Source organism: Dipodomys spectabilis, unplaced genomic scaffold (assembly GCF_019054845.1).
Source record: "Dipodomys spectabilis isolate Male_0828 unplaced genomic scaffold, ASM1905484v1 ptg000094l, whole genome shotgun sequence".
Lineage (NCBI taxonomy): Eukaryota > Metazoa > Chordata > Mammalia > Rodentia > Heteromyidae > Dipodomys > Dipodomys spectabilis.
This window is the reverse complement of record NW_024870771.1, coordinates 930,987-945,755: the sequence shown is the minus strand read 5'-3', so window position 1 is coordinate 945,755 and position 14,769 is coordinate 930,987. Positions and strand designations below refer to the sequence as shown.

Sequence of the window (14,769 nt, the reverse complement as noted above, 5' to 3'; positions counted from 1 at the left end):
GTTTTACAAAAATAAATACATATTTTATGTCTTCAAAAAGAGATCATTATACCTCTACTTTTATCTTACAAACTCATCTACTTTTTCTTCTACAAAATTCCATGCTAGCTACATAATGACAAATAAAGACTGAGATAGATAGATAGATACATACATACATACATACATACATACATACATAGAGTAAATTTTAAGAATATCTTGGGCTGGGAAGGTGATTCAGTGGTAGAGTGCTTGCCTTGCATTCACTGGGTTTGATTCCTCAGCACCACATAAGCAGAAAAAGCCAGAAGTGGAGCTATGGCTCAAATGGTAGAACATTAGCCTTGAGCTAAAGAGCTGAGGGACAGCACCCAGCCAAAGAGTTCAGGCCCCATGACTGACACACAAAAAAAGAATATCTTGAAGAATAGAATAAATATGGGGACATATGGACTGTACAAAGAGAGTTGAGAGCTAGAGCACAATAGAATGCATTAAACAAGTATATTAATCTTTCAGCAGGAGGATTTGTCAGAGAATTCAAAAGAGGAATAACACAATGGAATTCACATTTAATAATGGGTAAAAAATATGAGAAAAATGTGGTTGTAATGAAAATTATTTCAAGAGTGTGGAAAGTCTAATACTATGTCTAATGCACAGTTGCTGTGTGCAGGACTAGAAATCAGACATATAGAACTATTAGAACTTGAAGACATTTGAGTATGGAATTGATATCCGAGTTACTAGTTTATATGACTACACTGATTGAGGTGCCACTCTACTGAATTAAGAAACCAATCAGAGAAACAGATGTACAGAGATAGATGTAGTTGGTAAAAAGCTTGCTCAATTAGAGCTATGTACTGCACATACAAGTTAATTATATGTAGTATCAACTTTCCAGGTTAAGGATGTATAAGTTAATAATTTATAAATTAATAAAGATGGTATTAGCTGGTTTATTATTCTATAGAAAGAAAAGATTTGTTTGTTTCAGGTTATAAAGATCCTATTCTAAGAGAAATTACATACATTGCTTTTGGACCTGTGTTAAGGACACATCATGATGGAAGTATGTGGCAAAATAAACAAGTAGCCTATAGCTAGGAAGTGAGGGGGGTGACAAAGGTCACAATACCTTTCAAAGACATGATCCAAACCCCAATACCTAAAGACCTCTTGTTAAGCCCATCTATTAAAATTTTTTAAAAGATCCACAGTGATTCTCTGTGGACCAATCTGAAACATGGTTCTTTAGGAGACAAACAAGATATAAAATGGATGCAGATAAGCCATGCCTGGAACCCTAGCTATTCAGGAGTCTGAAATCTGAGGGTACTGTTTTGAAAGCAGAACAGGAAGAAAAGTCCACAAGACCCTTATCTCTAGTTAACCAGCAATCAGCTGGATAAGGTGTGGCACAAGTGGTAGAGCACCAGTCTTGAGGGCAAGAAAAAACAAGTGGGAACACAAATCACTGAGTTCAAGCCCCAGTATAAGCATTAAAAATCAAGAGAAAAGACTGAATTTAAATTGAAGATGTGATTAATAGCTGCTTTAATAAGGAAGTATTTGGACTGATGAATGGCTTTCTCCAAGTAAGGCTATATAACTAAAGGAGAGATTATAGCATAGATATTTTAGATAAAATAATATTAAACTGGATGGATAATGCTATAATTGTAAAGATTCTTTGATTCTCTAAAAAACCACAGAAATATAAGACTGTGGGAGAGAATAATGATGTGAACTTAAGAAATGAAAATAATGGAAGGGAATGTTTGAAATGTAGTGCAATTAAGAATATTCACTCATGATCAATTCAACAAAATCTCTACCATGGAATCTTAAAGAATATTGATCCCATATTTATTAGACTCAGTGAAGAAAGCAAGAAAGAATTGTTCAAACAGAAGTTTGTGCGAGGACAGTTAGTTGAAAGAAGAAAAATGAGCAATATTATTATGGGCAATATATTATGGGCAGAAATTGTATTTGAGTAGATGAAACTGTGTTGAGATGGCTAGAAGCTTACAGGAGAGTTGGTAATTAGAAGGAGTCAAGACTCAGACACAATCACAAAGTAGAAAAATGTAAAGTTGACCCAAAATGACCAAAAAGGTTATTATCAATGGGTTACTTGAATAAGAAATGAGTTTTTCTTAAAGCATTGAATTTGAAATGGCTTATAGATATTCAGATATGTATTGGAAAGATGACACAAACTGGCTTTCCTAAGGTGAAATTGATCATAATATAAAAGACTTTTCACATAGTCTTTCTCAAAACACTACATGAATGCACTGAAAGAATTTCTAAGATTACTAAGATAATATAGTATTTTCACTGAAATCTGTCACTGATATATTACCACTGCAATGCCAATGTGATGATATTTACTTATTTCTGTCTTCCAAGTGATAATGATGTATTTTTATATTTCCCACAAAAGTTTCACATTACTTATGTAATCTTGCATTTAAATATTTTCAAAGTAATTGCATATCTGAAATTATCAACTGTCTGTGAAATATCTTTGCACATTGTTTAGTCTAGGATTCAAACAAAACTTGAATAAAAGCCTAACTCATAACTGATTCCATTTAGTTGGCACTACCCATTGAGAGCTAAGTATAAATGAAAATTCACAGATTAAAGAACATAAGTATGTGTGAAAATCATCAATACATGTACACTTAAAAAATTTTCTAATGCACTAAAGTCTGGATAAGAAGTCTAGTTAGTTATTTACTATTGTCCTTCAAATTCTAAACTACAAGGATCAAATCTTAAGCACCTGTGTTCCAAGAGTTTTCTAGTGCATTCTAACAAGTTCCTTCTAATTTCTGGTAATTTAAAAAGAGAAAAAATGGGCAAAGTTAGAAACATTTCAGGCATTCTGCTGTTAAATGGGTCAATATCAAAATGGCATTTTATTTGCATTATGAAATCTAGTAGAAAAATATAAACAGTGGATAAGTAAAGCCTCAGAGTCCAAGTAGTAGAGCAAAGCTTATGGATCTTTTGAAAAATATTTTTTATTGTAACTATACTGTACAGAGGGGTTACAGTTACATGAGTAAGGTAATGAGTACATTTCTTATTGAGCATTGTTACCCCTCCTTCATTTTCCCCCTACCATCATTATCATTTCCACCTTTCAAACTCCTCCCCACCTCCAAGTTGTAAAGTTAGTTTTCAACATAGTGTCTTGTACATCTCATTGTTACAATGGGTCAACCTGTATCCTTGTTTCAGCATCTTGTTATTTCCATTCCCCTCCCCAAATTAGAAAAATGTATAAACAAGATGCAGGGCATCAGAATTAAATACAGTGACAACAGGGGTTATAATCTGATGGGGAAAGAACATACAAAAGAAACAAAAAAAATCACATAGTACATTAAAAACAATGTCAACAAAGAAAAATCCTCTTATGTCCCTGTCTTGGGGTTCATTTCGCTTAGCATCATCTTATATGTTCATATGTACATAGCTTTTGGCCTTTTCTGCTTGTATGGTAAGATTATCCTAGATGTATCCTAGTTGTTGCAAATAAGGAAAACATGGGATTTATGCTTCTTTGGTCTGGCTTACTTCACTTAATTGGAAAAAATTATATTAAGTGAAGTAAGCTTATGGCTCCTAAACTATCAAGCACTATGCCTTTTCTGCAAAATTGTATCTTTCTTAGTCAACTAGACCCTTAGAAAGCTGAAATTGTGATAACTAATTCTGATGATATAATCAAGATAAAAATAATGTATGTGCAATAACGATGTTTCAACCAAGGCGCCTGTGGCTCATGCCTGTAATCCTAGCCATTCAGGAGCCTGAGATCTGAGGATCACAGTTCAAAAGCCCGGGCAGGAAACTCCGTGAGACTTTTATCCCCAATGAACCACTAGAAAACTGGAAGTGGCACTGTGGCTCAAGCGATAGAATGCTCACCTTTAACTGAAGAGCTGAGGGATAGCACCCCAAGCCTTGAATTCAAGCCCCATCACCGACAGACAAATAAATAAATATATATATATAAATAAATATGTTTCAAGAGCTAAAGCTGAAATGTTGGCATTCTATGAGAATGCACTGTTACATGCCACAAAAAAAAACCTGAAAGAAATATGGAAAACGAACTTTTCTTTCTCTTCCCACACTGTTTATCTGCATGTGTACCACAGAATTATATGGGGAAATTACATTGTAAAGGAAACCCAAGGTTCTGTGACAGTTTATTAAAGCATTTTTGTTTTTTGCAAGATAAAATCTAGATGTGCTATTTTGTATGTATTCCTTTTCTCTTTCTCCATCTTTCTCTCCTTCACCATGGCCCAGGAACAATGGAGCCAGCTAACTATAAACTGAAACAACTGAAGCTGAGAGCCTAAGTAACTAATTCATCCTTTAAATTGTTTCTCTCTAGTAGATGGTCACTGTGACAAAACCTCTAGGACAATTAGATAGACCCCAAAGTCTGTGAATGCTCATATAATCTCTTCACTGCCTCCTCTGTTCTTTAAGTCGCCTCCACATTACTGTAAAATAGAAGGTAATATACATGTCCTGTAATTGACTATTATCTTATACTGTTTAGGGAACACTTGCTGGATTTGTTGTTTTACCACAGGAAAGGGCTACAGCAGTATGATACTGAGTGGAGGAATGTAGCGTCTGCTAACTAAAACCCTACAGTGATGGAGCAGAACAGAAAGTATTCCAAACTTACTGGCATTGTACATCATACCACCTGTTTTATATGTATATATGTGTATATATGTATATACATATATGTGTATATATGTATATATATGTATATATGTACACACACACACACACACACACACACACACACACACACACACATAGTCGGTCATGGGGCTTGAACTCTGGGCCTCGGCACTGTCTCTCAGTTCTTCAACTCAAGGCTAGTGCTCTACCATTTGAACTACAGCACCACAGCACTGAGTGGTTTATTGGAAATGAGTGTTATAGACTTTTGTGCCTGGGCTGGCTTTGCACCATGATCCTCAGATCTCAGCCTCCTGAGTAGCTAGGATTACAGGCATGAGCCACTGGTGCCCAGCTACCTGTCACATTTTTCTAGAGCCCTAACTCAACTGGAGACCAGACAGCAAGTTAGCTGACTGATACAGTTCATTAAGTTGAGCTTCTGTACGGCAAGTAGATATAGTGCTTTAAGATAATATGAAAATGTTAAAGGGGAAATGAGAATATACATCCCTAAAGTGGACTATCATCTTTATCAATATTTTCCTCCCTTTCCCAACTAGTGTCTAAATATCATTGGTACTCAAGTTTTTTTTGAATAAGCATCTCGAAACTTATTTCATCTGTAAGATAAGCTGATAATATCTGCCTCACATGAACAAGAGCTCTGATTATAAAATGGACTACTCCAAAGAGCAATTCTAGTCAATTACCGACCATTTGCACTGTTACTATAAAACAACCTACTTTGTTGTTATTAATTTCATTCTTTTGGGGGTGATATCCTAATACTGTCATTGTTTTGTAGGTGTTGTAGGTTTTACTGAAGTCTCTCTTACTGGTTTAATATCCGTTGGCTTTTTAAAAAAGACAAAGGTTCAGATTTTGTTGATTTGGCACAATAGCTTTCCACTGAGTAATTTTATAATAGGATTTGTTATCTTAAACTTACTCATTTGATCAATTCTTAAACTTTTGTATATGTAGTTTATATTGTATACTATTTGTCAAACATAGAATGCACTGAAAAATAAGTATGGCCACAATTTTATAAGTAAAAATTTCAGTATATAATCATAATTATTAAAATATTTTATTATGTGCTTATAAAGCTGATTTGGACAAGTGGCTGCATGGTTGATAATATGTTATGAAAATTTCCTCCAGGTTTTAGGGAAATAATGTTATAAGAGAAAATAATTTAAAAACATAAAAAAGAAAATAATAGATATTAAATGCAGTTAAAATGATTCTGAATAGAACAAATAAACACTAAAAACATGAGAATTCTTCTCAGGAAGTGATTCTTTGTTAAAAATTTATTTTATTAAAATTTTTATTTTATTATTATTGTTTTGCTTATGTAGTACTAAGGAATTTAATTCAGGGCTTCATACATGCTAGGCAAGCACTCTACCACTAAGCCACACTCACAGCCTCAGGAGGTGATTCTTAATGGGAATACCAGACATCAGTTTTATACTGTTTAGTATACTATTTTGTATAAAACTCTGGAGTCAGTTTTGTTCTTTGGGTAATTCAAACTGAATGAAATATTGGGAAAATTTTATGAGAAAATGTAACCTAGTGAAAAGCTTGTTCTTTAAAAAACTCGTTTTTAACCTGAGGTCCCTAGAACCCTAGATAGCTCTGGATGGGCTTCAATAGATTTGTGAAATTGTCTGAATATTTTGCATAAGCTCACAGGTATATTTTGTTAGCCTTAAAGGGAGTCATATTCCAACTAAGGTTAAAAAATTCCTTCATAGTTACTGCAATAATACATCCTCACTGAAACTGTAGTATATGTCTGAGCAAGCTCATCTTAGATATGAGCAAAGTTACATGTGCAGAATTCAGGAAAGTGACTGCACAGTAGCTCTCAGGTTTCCCATGGTAGTGCTGTTTATTAACTTTGTAACCCTTTCTAGACTCATGTCAAAACAAATGAAAATGTTTTTTCATTTGTTTTGGACAAACTTTTTATTTAGTATTCAGTAGTTGTGTAACACACAATTAAATGGTCATATTCAGGTAGGGGAAAGAGGAGGCTCTTGCAGATTCCTAAGGAAATGTCAAAAAGACAATGGCCAAAATCATCCATTGTTTGTTTCTTTTTTGAGGGTTGATGGGTGAATAGCACTTTGCTAACATAGATATCAGATATATCAGGTTTTTCATATGGAGAACGCAGAGATTTCAGTTGGAAAACATGCTGAAATGCTAAGAGGAATGTACCCCAACCACTCTCTATTAACTTGCTTATCTGTGTAGGCACAATGATTCATCTCTCTCAATGGAGACTAATGTACATCTAGGTGGGTAGATGCTTGTGGAAGATCTTAGAATTGCTTGCCTAACTGGGGAAAGCAGATAGGAGATGACCTTTATGTACACTTTAAGTTGGAAAGTTACAACAAATGCAGCAATGGTACTCACTGGACACCATGCTGCAAATGAACTTTATGATGGTAGGATGGAAGGGAAAAACTGTGAGAGCAAGGGAAGGGGTAACATTATCCATAAGGAAATATATTCTTTACCTGAGCTGTAACCCCTCTGTTTTTAGCATTTTCAAATAAAAATAAGAAAAACATTAATAACAGTAGTACAAGTATTCACATTTGCTTATTGAATGCAATTTGTAATAACAAACAGAATTAAGCATATTTAACTTATTCTTTCCTCACAAGAACATAAACATTATGAAGGAGAACTTAACAGGAAAGGCTGACTTTTTTTGGTTTTTGTTTTAATAGTCCTTGGGGGTAATTAGGACAGAATAGTTTCCATTTTATAAATGTGTGTTTTGGTTCAAAGTTTTGTTTGTTTCTAGGATCTGCTTCTGCCTCCCCTTCTGTCAAACTGGCTTCTTCCACAGCCACCAGTGCTTGGTGTTCCTCAGCTTAACTGCTGTAGGAATCAAAGGGAGGAGGGTACCTCCTTTCCTCAGAAGGAGAAGCCCTCGTTCTTGTCTGCCAAGCCGGATCATGACCCCTTGAGTAGAGATCACCTTGGCTGCTTGAGTAACTGTCTCCACTTCTTCCACATCCGTCCCTTGAACTGCTGTGGTCATCATCGTGACTGCTTCCACCACGACATGGCAGGGGGCTCTGATGTAGCTGGAGTACGGCATGAGTTATTATAACTCTCAAATGAATCTCTGTAAGAAGCCTCCACTTGGGTGATCGGAACAGTCACGATCCCGACTATATCCATCCCCATCAGTGCAGCCTTGATGGATAAGCATTGTGTGAATAGGAATGACCAATGCATCATATCTTTTGTCGTGAGAATCTGGGTAGTCTCTACTTGGATAGCTGAGTTTAGCAAAATATCAAACATTTCTTGGGGACATATAAACCACTCTTTGCAAAGTCACGGGTTCCCTTTGACATAAACTTCCATAACTGTCTCTTTCATGTGACACTGGATCTCTTGCTCTTTTTCTATGGCCGTTGCTAGCTGGTTCTGAAGGGATTGATCTTTATGAGGAGGACCACCTGTGAGGACCTCTGCTTCTACAATGGTTTAGACGCTGATTGTACCTTGATGGCTTTTCCATTGCATCTCTGGCTACATCCTTAGCATCTGCTAGGCCTTCAAAGGTGGCGAAAGCACACCCTCTGGATTTGTTTCATGATCTTTCACCAGAAGTACTTCCAGCATTCGTTCATATTTGACAAATACTGCTTCAAGAGCTATCGTATTTGTTTCTGTATTAAACATACCAACTAATAGCTTCAACCACTGGTTAAAGTCATATGCTTTAACATTTTTTTCTTCTTTTTCCTGGACAGTTATATTTGGATATGGGGCCAGAGGTTCAAGCCCATAAGAGTTTGCCAATGGACATTTAAAGAAGCAGTGCACGCACACACACACACATGTAAACGCACACATAGATGCATATGCACACAACACACACACATACACACGCACATACACACATATACAAAAGACAGCTACCAGGACCCAGATCCACACTGAGATGTCCCTAGGACTATTGTCCAATGAGAAAAAAGAGAATAAAAGAGAAGCAACAGCTTTCAGTTTTTAGTATGTGTATATCTGTTGGATAAGCAGTCTGGTGAATATAAGTGACCCACTCTGATCTCTGTTTACAATCCTATAAGCTGCAAACAGTAAAGAAGTGAACTTTTTCATTCATAGTTATTCTTAAATTTTGATACACCTGGAGAAAACATTATAAATTCTAGTAGCCAAAACACCAGAAGAAAATTAATTATAAAGTTATGCTTAGGAAGAATTTTCTGGAAAAGAAACAAGTTCAAATATGAAAGATGAGAAGGAAGTGACAGGCTAAAATTGAGGTGGGTTTTTTTTACAAGAAAACTACAAACTTGAATAATCTTCAAAAATATGAACATTTTTGTGGTGGAATTGGTGTTTAAACTTGAGGCTTTGTGCTTGCTGGGCAGGTGCTCTATCACTGAGTCATGCCTCCATCCCCACTTTGGTTTGGATATTTTTGAGATAGGATCTTGCTTTTTGTCCCAGCTGGCCTGGAACCATGAGCCTCCTGTTACTGCCTCCCACCACATCTAGGATTATAGTCTCTTGACACCCCTTATCTGCTTTTGGTTGGGATGAGATTCTCATAATTTTTTTTCTACTTTTAATCATGTTAAAATTTTATTTTATTATACAGATACTCTACAGAACGGTTACACTTACATGAGTAAGGCAATGAGTACATTTCTTGTTGAGTACATTTCTTGTTATCTCTTCCCTTGTTATTCTCCCACTATCCCTTCCCTCCCCCCTCCACCAAGTTGTAAAGTTCATTTCCAATATACTGTCTTGTGGGTATCACAATGGGTTGTAATGGGTCATCCTGTATCCTGTTTCAGCATTTTGTTATCCCCTTTCTTGTCCCCAAGTTAGACAAATGCATACATAAGATGCAGGGTACCAAAATCAAGTACAGTGACAACAGGGGATTTACCAAAAAAAAATCACATAGTACAGTAAAAACAACAACAACAAAGAAAGACATCTTGTGTTCATATCTTGGGGTTAATTTCACTTAGCATCATCTCATATGTACATAGCATTTAAGCTTTTCTGTCCATCTGATAAAATTATCTGAGACATATACTAATTATCGCAAATGAGGGAAACATATGGGACCTATATTTCTTTGGGTCTGGCTTATTTCACTTAATTTTTTTTCAAATTGTTCAATTTCCTAAAAAATGAGGCAATATCATTCTTTCTGATGAAAGCATAGTATGTATGTATGTATGTATGTATGTATGTATATGACATTTTATTAAATCACTCATTCACTGAGGGGCATCTAGGTTGGTTCTAAATCTTAGCTATGGTAAATAATGCTGTGATAAACATAGTTGTGCTGGTAGCTTTAGTATGGACTTGCTTGTGATCTTTGGGGTAAATGCTCAAAAATGGATTGCTGGGTCATAGTGGAGCTCTATGTGGAGTCTTTTGAGGAACCTCCATACTACTTTCCAGAGTGTTTGAACAAGTTTACATTATCACCAACAATGCAGTAGGGTTCTCTTTTGGCCACATCCCTTCTAGCATCTGTTGTTTAATTAGAGTTCTTGATTATAGTCATTCTAACTGGAGTGAGGTGGAATCTCAATGTTGTTTGGATTTGCATTTCTTTTATGGCTAGAGAGGTTGAGCATTTCTTCATGTGTCTATTGCCATTCTTTTTTTTAAAGCTGACTTCAAGTTTAGTGGCAATGAAGTTCTGTGACATACATGGTAACTTTCATTTTTATTTTTTTGCATAAGATTAAAGGCTTGGTAAACCCACTTTAAAATTTTTTCATTTTGTTAATTATATTGTTAAATGGTTGGGTAATCTCTTTTTTTAATTGTGAGAATACTGTACAGAGGAGTTACAATTACATGGGCAAGATAACGAGTACATTTCTTATGAAGCATTGTTGCCTCTTCTTTGTTTCCCCTTCCCATCCCTTCTCATACTCTCTCTACCTCCCCCCACCCCAGTGTCCCCCCCCTCAAAGTTGTAAAGTTCATTTTTCAACATAACGACTTGTACATCTCATTGTTGCAATGGGTCCACCTGTATCCCTAGTTAAACGATTTGTTTTTGCCCTTCCCCTCCACAAATTATACCAACATCAAATACAGTGAAAGCAGGGGTTATACCATAGGAGAGGGACATACAAAGCAGCATAGAAATCATCTTATAAATATGTTAGAAACAATTGCATGAACGAAAAAGAAACAGTTGAATAATTATTGCCATTCTTATTTCCTCTTCAGAGAAGTTTCTCCTTAAGTCTTTAGCCCACTTATTATTCAGGCAGTTATTTCTTTTGTTGTGGGGGATTTAATTTATTGAGTTCTGAGTATATTTTAGATATGATGCCTTTGTTATATGGCTAGTGGCTTTCTATTGATGTTGCTAGCTATGTCATTTGTCATGTAGAAGCTCTGCAGTTTCATGCAATCCCATTTGTCCAACCTTTCTTTGATTTGTTGTGTTTCTGGGTCTTTATTAAGAAAATTTTGGCCTGTGCCAAGGAGCCCTAGATTTTCTCTTATTCCTTCCAGTAATGTTTTCATTGAGGTCTTTGATCCATTTAGTCGATTCTGGTGCAAGGTGATATATAAGGATCTAATTTTAATTTTCTACATGTGTTTAACCAATAAAATTGAGTGTCTGTGTGTGTATGTATGCATATGAGTGTTTGGGGGGGGTCTGCATTTTAAACATAGTCATATAAAAGGAGACAAATCTTGGTGATTATGGACAAGTGAACTTCATGAAGCTCAGCTTGCTGTAGTGAGTGACCATGGTAGGAAAGTTGAAGAGGGAGGAGAGGGAAATGGTTCAATGATGAAAACAGGTAGCAGGGATCACAGAGGCTTTCAGAATTTTGCCATGAAATTCACATCTAGAATGCTAATACATTCATTGCACATGCAACTCCTTCATTTCTCACAGTGGTTGCTATTTTGATTTTGATTTTAGAGATAAACAAATTAAACTCTGTGTGCTACATATTTATTAAGTGGAAGAGGTAGAATTCAAAAGTAGGTCTTTCAAATCAAATATTGCCTCTGCTACTGGACTTTACTAAGTGCTTCTAAAGAAATTCATTTTAATTTAGCCAAATCATTCTCACTTAATTCATGAAAAGCAGTTAATTTGCTACATGAATGCTCTCTGCCCTACACCATGTAGGAGAGGATTTCTATATATGGAAAAAGAGTAGACATGTGTCATGTTTGATAGAGGAACAAGATCAAGGAGTTATGTCTATTTCTAATTTCATTTTTTCTTTTATCTGGTCCTTGAATATGCAAATGTTTGGGTCTTTTGAATACTTGCTTTAAAATATCTTTCTTATTTCAAAATTACAACATCAGAGTGACTTGAAAATGTTTGTCTTTACAGAGTATGAATTTTCTGGTAACACTTAATTCTGAAGAAAGAATTAACCAACCAAATATATATTAAAGCACTTCAAAATCATGATAATAAAATAAACTCATATTTCTTGTGCACTTTAGACTTACAGGTGAAATTAAGTAAATGTTTTAAAAATAGAATATTTAGATAGTATTAAATTATTTTAATCCCAGTATCACAGTTTTATAACTGAGAAAATTATCAATGTACATTTAATAGCTAATGGAAATTTAGATTCAGTGGAAATGGTACATGGAGAAATGAGAATTGTGTCAATTTTCTCATTGTATGTTTTTGAATAATGTAAAACAACTAATTAATAGATATTTGTGACTATTTTTCCATATCATTAAACTATTGCCCTAGATGGTGTGTGAAAGTATAATAAAAAGAGTCTTTAATATTTATTTGACTGGCTAATTTTAAGGAAGTTGCCAGAAAACTAATACTCCCTAAAGGCAAACACTTTCAGATCACTATGATGTGGTAATAGTTATCCAAGAGAGAGATTTTATAATATTTTCTGACAGAAATGTCTAAGGCCATGTGGAAGAGTATTGAGCACATTATTCTGAAAAGGAAGACTTCACTTTTGTCCTGTATGACTTGGGCAATTCTCATTGTCTGTACTCCGTAATTTCCTCATCTGTAAATTGTGAATGTGTTGTTCTAGTTAAGGATTCATAAAAATACTGGAACTAATAAGGGAGCTATCATTACCTCCTGTGAGAAATGAGGGTGGGAGGTGAAGTTAAATAGGCATTGGGTTAAATGATTATCCATTTAACCATGATGGATGCCTAAGATGATTTTGTATCTTTATTATTATAAACAATGCTGCTATAAACGTGGGTATGAAGATACCTCTTTTGCATGATACAATTACTCCCTTCCAGTATATATCCAGGAATGGAGATCACACTTGTGTACTTTAAGAAGTTAATCTTGCCAAAAACTTTATGAATGTGTTATCAATAGGACACTAAGGGGCAATTATTTTACAATAATTTATTAATTAAAGTGAATGTAAATACTTAAAAGAAGTTGTCTTCTCATTTCAAGTTGTTTCTCATTTGTCTTAATATATTTAGTCTTGTTTTATCTAACTATACTGGCTATTACTCCCTCTCCCTCTCTGTTTCATTTATCCTACACTTTCTATGCAGTAATAGGTTTTAATAATTTGTGATTTTGAGGGGAAGAATTCAGCTGAGGAGTCTATTGACAGGATAGCAAATCATTCCTCTAACTTCAAATGCCCTGTCAATACCAATGTTGAGAGCCTGGAAAGCTTAGTAGAGCATGTAAAAATTTAATTAAATAAAAATAGATAAATAAATGAGTAAATAAATATCAAAGGCTCCTCAGGTTTTAACTATTCTTCAGTCTATCTCTTGCATGAACATCTTTAGTCTTTGTTTAATATTTGTTATTTTTCTTTTATCTTTTGGTTCTCATGTCCCTGGGACATCACACTTCTAGAAATAGTAAATATGAATGTTCCAGAAATAAGAGATATTCATGCCATGGCACTGAAAACTCAGAGACTTGAAAAAGAAGCAGCCTGGAATTCACTACTCATTCCTTTTTTGTAACTAAATTAGAATAAACCAATTACTCACTTTGGATGACCATTACTTCAATTAACATATGACTCATTTTCTTCAATCTAAGGTTTATTTCTCATTTCACACATTAATTTTTGAAAAGAAAATCTAAGGCTTATCTCTCATTTCACACATTAATTTTTTTCTTTTATCTAACAAATAATATTTTAATATCTACTTAAAATTTTTTATCCAGGCAAGATATTGAACCAATAGCCTTGGTTACACTTTATTGACAGAAAGTTGTTTATTATATTGTTTTAAATTTTTTTAGTTTATGATGCGTTTGTGAATATTATTGGTATCAATAAAGTTTGCTGTTGCTACAAATTTATCAATTAACCTTGAAAGACCAAATTTTAGCTAGCTTATCTGTGCTCTCATACATTGATTGCCCCAACTTTATTTATTACAACCTTTCTTCTACTCATTTTCCACATGTGATTGTCTGTTTTCCTTAACATCTTAAGATAAAAGTGTAGATAATCAACTTTTAAATCTATCATAATTTTAATTATAGGCATATTCTCCTATAAGTTACAATATAAACACAACTTTGTTGCACACTGAAATTATATTTTTATCTCTCATTATCAGTTAGGAGAGATTAAGCTATAGTCTCCCAAGAAGCTCTCATTTTTTTTGGTCAGTTGTAGAGCTGAACTCTGGGCCTGGGCATTGTCCCTCAGCTCTTCAGCTCAAGGCTAGCCCTCTACCACTTGAGCCATAGCCCCACTTCTGGCTTTTTCTGCTTATGTGGTGCTGAGGAATTGAACCTAAGGCCTCATGCCTGCAAGGCAAGCACTCTACCACTAAGCCACCTTCCCAGCCCAAGAAGCACTCTTTAACTCAGAGGAAATTTACAATTCTAAAGTTTAATTTTCCAAACATTATGACTTTGTCTAGCTATCGTTTATCCTATCATTTTCAGGCATTATCTTGTATGATCAGAGAAGACACATTGCATAACTTCACATAGTAAAATTTCATTGCTCTTTGATTTATGAG

At 34.8% G+C, this 14,769-nt stretch overlaps 1 pseudogene; it reads right to left on the bottom strand.

Annotated features, from left to right (window-relative positions):
* Positions 1-7,548: 7,548 nt before the first annotated feature.
* On the bottom strand, positions 7,549-8,445 carry LOC122112333 (annotated as a pseudogene).
* Between the last annotated feature and the right edge of the window lie 6,324 nt (positions 8,446-14,769).